A 13,779-nucleotide genomic window follows, 5' to 3' on the forward strand; every position below is an offset into this window, starting at 1 on the left:
CGACAAGCGGACCAATTAGGTGGGCTGAAGTGTTGGTGGCAAATCCTGTTATTCACAAAAAAATTACATTATTTGGGGAAAATGGTGCTTTTTCAATTACACAGACAACAGTGAACTTTAGGATTTGAAATACAATTTAGTATTTTATGGATTCGGTATTTTGAATTTTAATTAAATCATAAAATTAACTAAAGTCCACCTTCTTATCTTTAATTAGATCAAAAATGGCAAGGTGCCTTGTCATGGGCTGCAGAAACAGTCTTGAAGGAACAAAAACAAATTGCACATTCTTTAGTTTCCCAAGGAGTCCTGAGAGAATAAAAGAATGGCTTTTAGCAAGTGGAGACGAATTTGAAGATATTGAAGCTGCCATTACACTAATAATTGAAAAAAAAAAGATAAATGTACTTTCAGGATTTGTTCAGACCATTTTGAGCCTGAAATGGTTTACAGCGGTGAAGTAAAGCGTAGGAAATTAAAGTTAATGGCCAAACCAACTATTTTCAAAAAACCAAAAACACTTCGCATACTTCATGATGGTGACAAAAACAATGAAATATCAAAATGTGGAATTGCATCACATGTTGATGAACAAAGTGGCGCAGAAGAAAAGACAATGGTCATGGACCATGACTACACGGAAGGATTCAAATACAGTTTGCCTTTGAAAAAACAATATTATAATAGTCAAACAAACACATCCAAAGTGCCAATGTGTAGCAAAGGTACTGGAACTTTGCAACACCATGGTAAAAAAAACATAGGAATCCAAACAGATATACAAATTGATAAGAAAACTGTTTCAACATCCAGTTGGGATTTAATAAAAACGTGCAATGCATGGACATGGACTGTTCCTCAAGAACAATGGGATACAATTGACAAAATATCAAACAAAATAGAGCTTGAAAAGCCATATGACATCACTGAATACGGTCCCAAAGAAATTAAGAATAATGCTGGAATGGATACATTTATGTCTCCAACCAGATCGAAAGATGCTACTTTGGCTGGAATACAGGATACTCCATTATCAGAAATTTCAACTATATCCATAGCGTCTCTCATAGATTCTACATTGACGCCATTGGACAAAAATGATCCAGATTTCATTCCCGAAGATGAATATACAGACAATAGCGATCAATCTTTTGATAAAGAGCCCTCGACTGAGGAATATGTCACTGACCAGAAATTTATTGTATTTGAAAAATGCCTGGATGAACTATTATTGAAATTCCATACCTGTAAACTTTTTCCAGCATGCGATGCACCTGTCATTCGCTCTGAAAAGATAATTTCAGGTACTTTATTTGTTTTTCATACAATTTGTGAAAATAATCATCGTTGTGAACAGTGGAGAAGCCAGCCCATGATTGGCAACCGTGCATGCGGAAATTTATTGGCAAGCTCAGCAGTTCTCTTCAGTGGTTCACATTTCACTAAGGTTCAAGAATTCTTCAAGATATTTGGTATTGCATTCATTTCTGAATCCATTCATTATATCTATCAAAAGAAATTTATTTTTCCAGTAATCAGTCATCACTACACACAGCAAAGACAAAGTCTCATGATTGAGAGCTTGAAGGACAAAGTTCTATGCCTTGCCGGAGACGGCCAATGTGATAGCCCTGGTTTCAGTTACACTTATTCAATTTTAGAGGAGAGTACTCAGAAAATCATTGAGTGCAACACTATTCAAGTAAGTGAAACTACTTCCTCAGTTGCAATGGAAGCAAGGGCATTCACACATTGCATGGATCACATTTTGAATGAAAATCTGATTGTACAAATACTTGTAATGGACAGACATGTTAGCTAGCATAAGAAAATTAATGCGTGAAAAATATAAAAATATTAATCATCAGTTTGACATCTGGCACTACTGCAAGAGCATGCGTTCGAAACTGTCAGCAATATGCAGACAATCCCTGTACAAGGAGTTGGTACCCTGGCAGAAATCAATAATCAATCACATGTGGGCAGCATGTTCATCCTGTGAAGGAAGTACTCAATTATTAATGGAGAAATGGCAGTCGGTCCTTTATCATATCTCAGATATTCACCAGTGGGACTCCGCAACACATTTCAAGAAGTGTGATCATGGAGAATATATTGTCAATGCACAAAGAAAAAAAAAATGGCTCAAACCCGGTGGAGTTGCATATGCAAAACTGCGCAGTTATGTGAAGGATGATAAATTATTGAACGACTTCCCACATTTGGTTGAATTTGGTCACACAGGCTCACTTGAAGTTTTTCACAGCTTTGTGTTGAAATATCGTCCAAAAAGGGTGCACTTCGCAATGGTCGGCATGGTAGCCAGGACACAATTGGCTGTGCTTGCACACAATGCCAATGTGGACAGAAAGCAAGCCAAAATCCAGAAATCCATGAAGGGAAGTGGCCAAATTGGAGATTTTCGTTTCAAACATTTCTTTTCAAAAAGAAACAAAGCTTGGCAAAGTAAAAAAATATTTGAGAAAACGACTATTGATCATATTTTTCCAATGGTGGAAGACGTACTAAAACTGGCTTTGGATAACTTTGAAATAAATTGGGAGTCCCAGAGATGTCTATTACCCTCAAACATATCGTCAACCCCTCGTCCATCCACCATTGAATTAGTAAAGAAACATGTTTCTCGTTTTCAACAAAAAAGACTATAGTTCATCTTTAGAATTATGTTTATCTCTTGTTCAGAACTATTTAAAAATGATAATTTTACATTTTGAAATAGACTATAAATTGTATTTAATCGATGAACTAATATTTTCGATATAATTGAAACTGTAGTGATTGAGTGTTAATACACATATTGAAGGAATGATTGTTTATTTGTTCATTTGACGAGTTTTGAATTTCCTGTCGACGAAATACACTATTGAGATTAAAACAAATTTGAGAAACAACGTTTGTACTTGTCATTACTAAAAAATTAATAAATGTAGACATGTCCTTAGGCAATCAGTGACTAAACATCTTACTAATTGTCGTAAAGCTACCTATTCCACATCATTAGCAAAATGGAAATGTGGATGTGCATTCTCAGCTATTTTATTCTGTGTTGTCCTTGCTCGGTAGCAAGCTGCACTGTCCTTTTATTTATTAATTCATTATAGGGATGAAATCAAGGGAGGAGCAGAGACTGGGGCAGGAGGGAACATAATATTTCCTGTATTGAAATCATGGCACTATAACAACTTTGTTTTGAAGAAGTTGTATGTGTGCCTGCATAAGTCTATTCTATTGTTCGCAATATTGAATAAGATAATTATTGGCAAAATTAGAAACAGAAACATGTGATTAGAGGTCAGATCCAATGGATAATATTAAAAAGTTTGTTATTTTTTTGTTTGTATTTAGATAATTGTTAATTTAGGAAAAGTACAATCCATACTAAATGTATTGTTGTAGCGTAATACAGCAACTGTAACACATAACACAGTAATAATTCAAAAACAAATTAGACGTTGTGTTTCATTGGATTATGTTATTGGTATATGTCCAATGGACTATGAATTACATGCACCGAATGTAAAATCAGTGTTCGGATGCAAACATGGATTCGAAGTGATGCTTTGTATCAAATTAATTTATTTCATTTGTTTGTTGGATAATAACTCAATTACATATACATTATAAATTTTTTTAACCCCAAAAAAATTGAAAAGAGAAAATAAGAATGGTGAAAGGTTTGCAAATGAATGCAACTGTATGCAGCTTGCAATCCACAAAGTGTAGACCCGTGGTGTCCATTAAACGAGATCTACAGCAATGGGGTCTTCATCAGCATAACGAAACCCCATGTAAGAGTTGTCAGGAGCAGGGAAGTGAGACCTAATCCAGTTCACGGCACAGGAAGGAATAGGACGACGCCTTTTTGGTCCCAGGTATCCATATACCCACATAGTAAATGAACAATAGGCGGTCTTGCGATAATCACTAATAAATGTTTGATAGTAAAAATAAAATTAGTACACTTCTAAATAATGATTTCACAATGGCGTGAGACGGTCTATCTTTGCCCACGTTCTCTACGGCTGCACCCCTGAACTTCTGCGTGGACCTCCCTTCGTCTCGGCGCCACTGGTCTGTTGTCCAGGAGATCATCGGCCTCTACGTAGTAAGTGCTGGGGTGTCCCCGTCGATGAGTGTGAACTCAGGTTCAGGAACGAGGAGGTAAGACGACCGCTGTTTTAGACGGCGGACCCACTAGGGGTATACCGATTGTGCGGTAGGCCCATAAGGGGTTATTTGTGTACGGAATCTGCCCCCTCTGTCGGAGGGAAGGAGCAAAGGTGCACCGCTCAATTGAACGCTCTTTAGTAAGACCGTTTAATTTGGTTTGGAGTCAGGCGGGGTTCTGTGTAAATAGCCCTAGCCGGACACCGGTGTCTTGTCTAGACTAGCGTTCTAGGGTGTACAATTTGTTCGCTAGGTCGGAGGGACCGGGAGACTAAGCGGCGTCTGTGTAAATTCGGTCCGCTAGCTCTCAACCTATCTTGGCTAAGTGGGAAGGCGTGTAAATTTGGAACCCACTAGACTTTTGATAGAGTAGATAGACTAAAAGGGTTCTGTTGTAAATTCCGCCCTCTAGTTCGCTATATGTGGTGCTTGGGCAGTGTGGCTAACCAAAACGGATGTAGATAGTTTTAGGTAGTCCATCAAGGTACTGGCCAATAGATTAGTTTGGATTGTATATGTGTTAAAGATTGTTTAGTAGCGTGTATATCTTGCTAGATAGCGTGAGCTCTGCCGTCTAGCGAGAGTGTTAATAGTGTGTAGCTGTATTATAGTGCACGGTACCATAACCCTGTATATTTACTGACACTGTATATGAATACTAATAATTGTCGTCTATTGCATGTCTAACACCATAACCACTATTAATTGTACTGTGACCTTAAATTGTACTTGACCTATGCTAACCGTACTGTAACTACTGTTTGTAAAGACGATGTTACTGGGGTATGTTATAGACGGGAAATTCATATATAGGAATTATAGCGTGGGTGACGGTATAGTTTCGCCAAAGGGCATAGTATCTATTATTTAGTGACTGGTGTAACAGCTGTGTGTGTACGGGAATTCCCTGAGTGTTTTTATTGTGTACGTTTCACTTAGTAACTGTACCACGTGGTGCTGTTGCCGAGGGAACGGGTGTGACCGTTGAATAGAGTGTGTGTATAGCATTCGTTGTAAACGACGTTCCATTGATAAGTATGGGCGCGTCGGAGTCGACGATTTTAGATCCCTTAGGTTGTATGATAAAGAATTTTAAAAAGGGATTTACAGTATGTGATTTTGGGGTTAAAATGTCTCCTACACGTTTGATCACTTTGTGTACTAGGGAATGGCCTACTTTGGTTGCCGCATGGCCGCCACGTGGCAGTTTGGATCCAAATCTGGTACAGCGTGTACACGTGGCTGTATCAGGTAGGCCTGAACTTTACGGACAGTTTCCATACATTGATTGTTGGAGGCAGGCCGTAAACGACTCGCCAAGATGGGTCCGAATATGCCACGAGGAGCAATGTCGCCTCATGGTGGCCAGGACTTGTTTGTCCACTAGGGCCATGGTTACGCCCCCTGAGTCCGAGATCCCTATGCCGCCCCCTTACTTCTCCTCAAGGGGAAGTGATACAGGAAGTTCTACACCCCTTTCCCCGTTGTCCCCATCTACTTCCTCCTCCAGCTCAGAATCCATCCCCCTCCTTACTAAACCTCCCCTTCTGGTACCAACCCCCGTTAAAACCACATATCCTGATTTGGCGCCATTTCAAGCTTCCGGTCAGGCTTCCTCTAGCCCGGCTCGGAATATTTTATTCACCGACCTTCCCCACAATCAAGCTTCCACATCCCCATGCCTTACTACCCCTCGACTGGAACCCCTAACCGACGCCCCTCAACGAAGCCCTGTACTAACCCGACAACTGACCGGTACCCAAAAACCTAAACATTATCAGATGCCACTTTGTTTGACTCCTGGATCAGCATACCTTAATGATGTAGGTCAAATGGTGTATGCTGACTCAGTCTTCGTATATGTCCCATTCACAACTACCGATCTCTTGAATTGGAAAACCCATAATTCCTCGTATACTGACAAACCACAAGCCATGACCGACCTGTTCACCTCAATAGTCCAGACGCATAATCCAACTTGGGCTGATTGCCAGCAATTATTAATGACATTGTTTAACAATGAGGAGAGGACTAGGATAAACCAAGCGGCCATTAAAGCGCTGGAAGAAGAAGCTCGTACATTAAATCAAGCTAATCCAGCAGCATGGGCCGCAACTCATTATCCTAATGCTGATCCCGAATGGGATGTTAATGGCGCAGACATGGTTCATTTAAGAGCCTATAGAGACGCTATAATTGCTGGCATGAAAGCCGGAGGGAAGAAAGCCATAAATATGTCTAAGACGGCTGAGGTGATACAGAAAAGTGATGAAGCGCCTAGTGTCTTTTATGACCGATTATTGGAGGCATACCGCTTGTATACCCCCTTTAATCCGGAAGCCCCTGAGAATTCCCGAATGATAAACTCTGCCTTTGTCAGCCAAGCCTACGGAGACATTAAGCGCAAGCTACAAAAGTTAGAAGGGTTCGTAGGAATGTCCATCACCCAACTAATGGAGGTAGCTAATAAGGTTTATATGAATAGGGAATCAGAGAGTAAGAAAGAGGAAGAGCGCAAGATGCGTAAAAAGGCGGATATGCTAGCGGTAGCGATCGCAGGCGTAGATAGACGGGGCCCGGATAGAGGCGATAGCAAGTGGAATAGGGAAGCCCTGAGTAGGAATCAGTGCGCTTACTGTAGAGAAGAAGGGCATTGGAGAAGCGAGTGTCCAAAAAGAGAGCAGTATGAGAGAGACCCACCCAGGGCAGGATATGGAAACTTTAGAGGTAGAGCGAGAGGTAGAGGAGGTCCCAGAGGGAGTAATGGTAATGACAGAGGTAGTGTTAGGGAAGACAGATATTATCCCGCAGCGCAAAGGTCCCGCGATAGAGAAGATAGGGACTTTGTAGGATTGGCTGACACGGTCATGGATGACTATTGATACCGACCGGGCTCCATCCCCCTTGGCCGAGCGGAGCCTATGGTCGAAGTATCAAAAAGGAGTGCATTCATGATTGATACTGGTGCTGAACATTCGGTGGTGACTGATCTGGTTGCTCCTCCATCTGGAAGAACTATTACTGTAATAGGAGCAACTGGAAGAAGTGCTGCAAAACCGGTTCTTAAAAGTCAACAATGTGCATTGGGAGGCCACGTAGTGAAACATCAATTCCTTTATATGCCTGAATGTCCAGTCCAATTGCTGGGACGTGATTTGCTATCAAAATTAGAAGCGCAGATAACGTTCCTACCAAATGGAACAACATCCTTAAAGTTTAATGGACCTTCAGGTATTATGACATTATCTGTACCAAAGGAAGAAGAGTGGCGACTTTATACAGCATTGACTAGCCAAAACCCTAAGAGTGATGAATCCTTATTCAACATACCAGGAGTTTGGGCAGAGAACAACCCACCAGGACTGGCTCGCAATATTCCACCTATTCAAATTGAACTAAAACTTGGGGTTTATCCAGTGAGCCTACGGCAATATCATATCCCGCAGAAGGCTAAGAAGAATATTCAATCTTATCTGGATAAGTTCATACGGTATGGTATCCTAAAATTCTGTACTTCCCCCTGGAACACCCCATTGCTGCCTGTTCAAAAGCCCAGTACAGATGAGTATCGCCCTGTGCAGGACTTGAGAGCAGTCAATGATGCGGTTGTCAGTATACATCCAGTTGTGCCCAATCCGTATAACCTGCATGCTTTAATTCCGGGCGGGGCTACCTATTTTACAGTCTTAGACCTCAAAGATGCCTTCTTTTGCCTCCGAATTGCCGCAGAAAGCCAATGTATCTTCGCTTTCCAATGGGAAAATGCTGTAACGGGCTTGAAACGCCAGATGACTTGGACAAGACTGCCCCAAGGGTTTAAAAATTCACCTACCCTATTTGGTTCAGCTCTAAGTCAAGACCTACTGGATTTCAAGTCCATCCCAGGAGAGTGTGTATTATTACAATATGTAGATGACTTGTTGATAGCCGCAGTCACAAGAGAAATATGTCAGCAAGCAACACACAATCTACTACACATTCTCTGGAAGGCAGGATACAAGGTGTCCAGGAAGAAAGCTCAGTTGTGTCTGCCAACTGTCAAGTATCTGGGATTCCATATCTCTGAAGGTCAAAGAATAATGGCGCCAGAGAGAAAAGAAGCTGTATGCCAAGTACCAATACCCAAGAATAGAAGACAAGTGCGGGAATTCTTGGGGGCAGCAGGCTTCTGTAGGATATGGATTCCCAGTTATGCGATATTGGCGAAACCTCTTTATGCAGCTATAAAAGGTACAGAACACGATCCCTTCCTGTGGACCCCTGAACAGCAAAAGGCATTTGAAGATGTGAAGAAGGCTTTGATGAGTGCCCCAGCATTAGGTCTACCTGATCATACACGCCCATTCTACTTATATGTACACGAGCAAAGAAGAATGGCTGTGGGAGTATTGACACAGTACCTGGGATCATGGCAACGACCTGTTGCATATATGTCCAAACAGCTGGATGCAGTGGCCAGTGGTCTTCCACCTTGTCTAAGAGCCGTAGCTGCCGCTGCCCTGCTGGTAGCCGAAGCTGATAAACTCACTCTGGGTCAAGAACTCTATGTGCGAGTCCCGCACGCAGTACAAACGTTGCTAGACTATAAAGGCAATCATTGGTTTAGTAACAGCCGCATGACTAAGTATCAAGCTATGTTGTGTGAAAACCCAAGAGTGCATTTAGAGACTGTTAACACCTTAAATCCAGCTACCCTTTTGCCACAACCTACTGAGAGTCAACATGATTGCCTAGAGGTGATGGATGAAGTATTTTCAAGTAGACCAGATCTTCGTGACTTTCCCATCCAGAACCCTGATGTCCAGTACTATACGTACGGTAGTAGTTATGTGAAAGAAGGGATTCGCTATGCAGGATATGCATTAACAACAATAGACAAGGTGATAGAAGCCCGGCCATTGTCAAAAGGAACATCGGCACAGAAGGCAGAACTAATTGCACTCACACGAGCGTTACAATTGGCTGAAGGTTTAAGAGTGAACATCTACACGGACTCCAAGTATGCGTTTTTAACCACTCATGCCCACGGAGCTTTGTCTAAAGAAAGAGGACTATTGAATTCAGAGGGTAAAGAAATCAAGTACGCAGCTGAAATACTACAACTATTGGAAGCAGTATGGGAACCGAAAGAAGTCGGTATCATAAATTGTCGAGCGCATCTGAGAGGAGATGGTGATGTAACTAAAGGAAACCGGATGGCAGATAATGCAGCTAAGCGTGCCGCTGAATCAGGAAGACAGGAATATGTGGAACATATAGCTGCTCTTATACCGACTCCACTGTCTCAATGGACTCCAGTTTATACAGCTCAAGAAGAGGAGTGGTTAAAGACTGAATCTGGAAAGTACCTGGAGAACAAATGGTATCAGTTAGAAGATGGGAGAATAGTTATTCCAGCATCACTAGCGGTAGAAATTGTCCAAAACTATCACAACGGGACACATTCTGGAAGAGATAGTACAGAAGAATCTCTCAGGAAACATTTCTATATACCAAGATTGTCCAACTTGACTCAAGCCATTGCACGAAGATGTGTGATATGTGCCAAGAATAATGCAAGGCAAGGACCAGTGAAACCACCGGGAGTCCAGTATATGGGGGGGACACCCTATGTCCGATCTTCAAATAGACTATACTGTAATGCCTAAATCCGGTGGACATCGCTACCTACTAGTAGTTGTGTGTACCTATTCAGGGTGGGTAGAAGCATGTCCTACTCGTACAGAGAAAGCAGGAGAAGTTGTACGATTCCTGTTGCGAGAAATAATACCCCGATATGGACTACCATGCTCTATAGGATCGGATAATGGTCCAGCCTGTTCACCAGTGCCTACAACAACTGACTCATATGCTTGGTATTAAGTGGAAGCTTCATACGGCATATAGACCTCAGAGCTCTGGTAAAGTAGAAAGGATGAACAGAACTATTAAGAACCAATTGGCAAAGATGTGTCAAGAGACTCAGCTTAAGTGGAATGTTCTTTTGCCCATAGCTCTGTTGCGTATTCGTAGTACACCTACCAGAAGGATGGGTCTCTCACCTTTTGAAATCATGTATGGGCGTCCACCTCCCGTACTTGGTAACTTAAGGGGGATTTGAGTCAGTTGGGAGAAGGAATTACCCGGCAGCAGGTTGTAGAGTTGGGTAAAACTATGGAGGAGGTACAGAAATGGGTACAAGATAGATTACCTGTGAATATTTATCCCCCTGTTCATAGTTATCATCCAGGAGATCAAGTATGGATTAAAGAGTGGAACAGTGTACCGTTAGGGCCTAAGTGGAGGGGTCCTTATGTTGTTCTTTTGTCTACCCCTACAGCTATAAAGGTGGCTGAAGTGACTCCGTGGATTCATCACTCCAGGGTTAAACCAGCAGCAGTAGATTCTTGGCAAGCTACAACAGATCCAGAGAATCCCTGCAAGATCCGGTTAAAGCGCACGACTCAGTCGGAGTGACGAGGAGATATCGGGATTTCAAGTGTGTTTAAAGAGATCAGCAAGTGAGTGTTTTGACGGCCATAATAAAGCCTGACCACTTACCCACTGTCACGACACTCCTTAGTCAATATGCCCTCGTGCAGTACTCGCACTCACCACTCTTTCTGTTTGGCACTGTTTCTCATTTCCTTTCGTTAGGCACTACACCTGGCCCTTGTTTAGCACCTATATATTCTGGTTTCTCCCCTCACTCCCTGTCAGAACATTATCCTCTATCCTTGACCCTGTACCTGCTGTTTCCTGGTTCCCGTAATTCTGGCTCCTTGCTCCTGTGTCTTGTATCCTGAGTATCCTGAGTATCCTGAGTATCCTGAGTATCCTGAGTATCCTGAGTATCCTGAGTATCCTGAGTATCCTGAGTATCCTGTGTTTCCTGATCCGGTGTTCCGATGTCCTTATGGTCCTGTGTTCTTGTCTCTGCCTGGTCCTGTGTCCTGTGCCTCCTGTTCCAGTGTTCGCCTGCAGTGTTGTTCCTGCCTAGACTCCTTCTCCAGTGATTCTGACCTTGCTGCATTATTTCTGTGTGACCTGCTTAGGGCTTTGCCCCTTGATGTTCATTTAGTACTTGGTGGCTGCACTACCCTGACTAAGCCTTTACCTTTGCCTAGGACTATCGTGGACTCTGCCTGCTCTATTGTATATATTGGGTTATTGTACATATTTATATATTTGTGGCATTGTCATATTTTGTTTTGTATATATTATATATATATATATATATATATATATATATATATATATATATATATATAATCTATCTATCCTTTTGGTTTTCCTTAATACATTTTCTTTATTACTCCATTTATCGTGTCCTAGCATTATTTCTCTGCTAAGTTGGTTCCCACACTTAAAGGGACAGTGCTGTTGCAGGGCAGCACCCCTTCATGTCCTTACACCCACGTGTCATAGCCAGGGTGTCTTGAAGGGAAGAGAGGACCTGCAGAACTCCATTCCTTGCAGCCCTTACCACCTGGAAGCTGAGGTGCCATCGCACGGACGAAGACTGAGGATGAAAACATCGAAAGAAATGCTTTTGATAATGTATATTTTTGTGATTTTAATTATTCAGGAAGGTAGAGGTACCGACACACCTAGCTGTGAGGTTTGCATTAAGACTACTAAAACAGGTAATCATATTTCCCAGACCCTTATTTGGCATTCACAATATGAGTGTAAAGGATATGTATCTAGGTGTAGATTATAGTGTATGCCATTTAGGAGTAGGAGAACCTAAGTGCTTCAATCCAGAGTATCAACCCCGTACAATTTGGTTGACCCTCCGGAATGGAGACCCACAGGGGACCCTAATAAATAAAACAGTATTAGAAACCGTACATTCTTCGGGTGTTCTGCTATTTGATGCATGTAAGGCGATATCAAGTGGTAGAAAACCGTGGAATGTATGCGGGGATCTTAAGTGGGAGAGAACGTATGGGTCCAATGATAAGTATATTTGTCCCAGTAGTAAAAACAAGTATGTAAATCCAAAATGCCCAGATAGGGATTATAATTATTGTCCATATTGGTCTTGTGTGGGGTGGGCAACTTGGGGACAGACAGTAGATAGGGATATGATTGTTACTAAGTTGCCTACCAAACCATATTTTAAGTCTATGGAGTGTAACCCAGTCCATATACTTATTAATAATCCTGAACAATTTATAGATAGGTTCGGAAACTTATTTGGGTTTCAGATATATGGGACGGGTTTGGATCCTGGGACAATATTATTTATAGGGATAGAGACCGATACCGTGGCATCCCAAACTCATCAGGTTTTCCATTCTTTTTATGAAGAGATGAGTGTAGAAAATAAGATCCCCCATAATGCTAAAAACCTGTTTATTGATCTAGCTGAGAGTATTGCTGGTAGTCTTAATGTGACCAACTGCTATGTGTGTGGAGGTACTAACATGGGAGACCAATGGCCCTGGGAAGCAAAGGAGGTAATGTATTCTGGTTCTGAGACAATTGAACAAATAATATCTTCTCAAGCTGATTATCAAATGAGTGTTAGAGGTAAATCTGAGTGGCGATTAAAGACCTCCATTATAGGTTATGTTTGCATAGCAAGGAAAGGAATAATGTTTAATACATCTGTAGGAGAATTAACTTGTCTAGGGCAAAAAGCTTATGATGATAATACAAAGAATACAACCTGGTGGTCGGCTTCAAATGTCTCAGAACCACCTAACCCGTTTGCAAGTTATGCCAATTTAAAGGACGTGTGGTTTGATCTATCTATCACATCTAGTTGGAAAGCCCCGGCAAATTTGTACTGGATCTGTGGTAAGAAAGCCTATTCGGAGTTACCACAGGACTGGGAAGGGGCATGTGTGTTAGGTATGCTCAAACCATCCTTCTTCTTGTTGCCTATTGAAACAGGAGAGACTTTGGGAGTTAAAGTATATGATGTGAATCATAGGAAGAAAAGGGGCCCCCTAGAGATAGGTACCTGGGAAGATAATGAATGGCCTCCCCAGCGTGGGCCAGCTACATGGGCAGAGGATGGTACTTTTGGATATAGAACCCCAATATATATGCTCAACCGTATTATAAGGTTACAGGCAGTGGTTGAGATAATTACCAATGAGACATCACAAGCGCTCAATCTCCTAGCGAAGCATAATACTAGGATGAGGACAGACGTTTACCAAAATAGATTAGCCTTGGATTACCTATTGGCAGTAGAGGGAGGTGTATGTGGGAAGTTTAACCTAAGCAATTGCTGTCTTCAAATAGATGATGAAGGGCAAGCAATAGCTGAGCTTACTAGCCATATGGTTAAACTAGCGCATGTGCCTACTCAGGTATGGAAAGGGTATAATCCAAGTAGTTGGTTTGGTAATTGGTATGAGCAGTTTGGAGGACTTAAGGCATTGGTAGGTGGAGTCATGCTAATCTTAATGCTGTGTCTTCTCCTACCATGTCTTGTTCCTTTGGTAGTTAGGTCTGTGCAAGGCATTATAGAAAATATAGCAGAGAGAAAGGCTGCTGCACAGATAATGGCCAAATATAGATATGAGGCTCTAAATCAGGGAGAACCAGTACAGGAAGAGGAATGTTGAGGGATTCATGTCTTTTAGGGAGTCG

The sequence above is a fragment of the Pelobates fuscus genome, chromosome 5, assembly GCF_036172605.1.
Source record: "Pelobates fuscus isolate aPelFus1 chromosome 5, aPelFus1.pri, whole genome shotgun sequence".
Taxonomy (NCBI): Eukaryota; Metazoa; Chordata; class Amphibia; order Anura; family Pelobatidae; genus Pelobates; species Pelobates fuscus.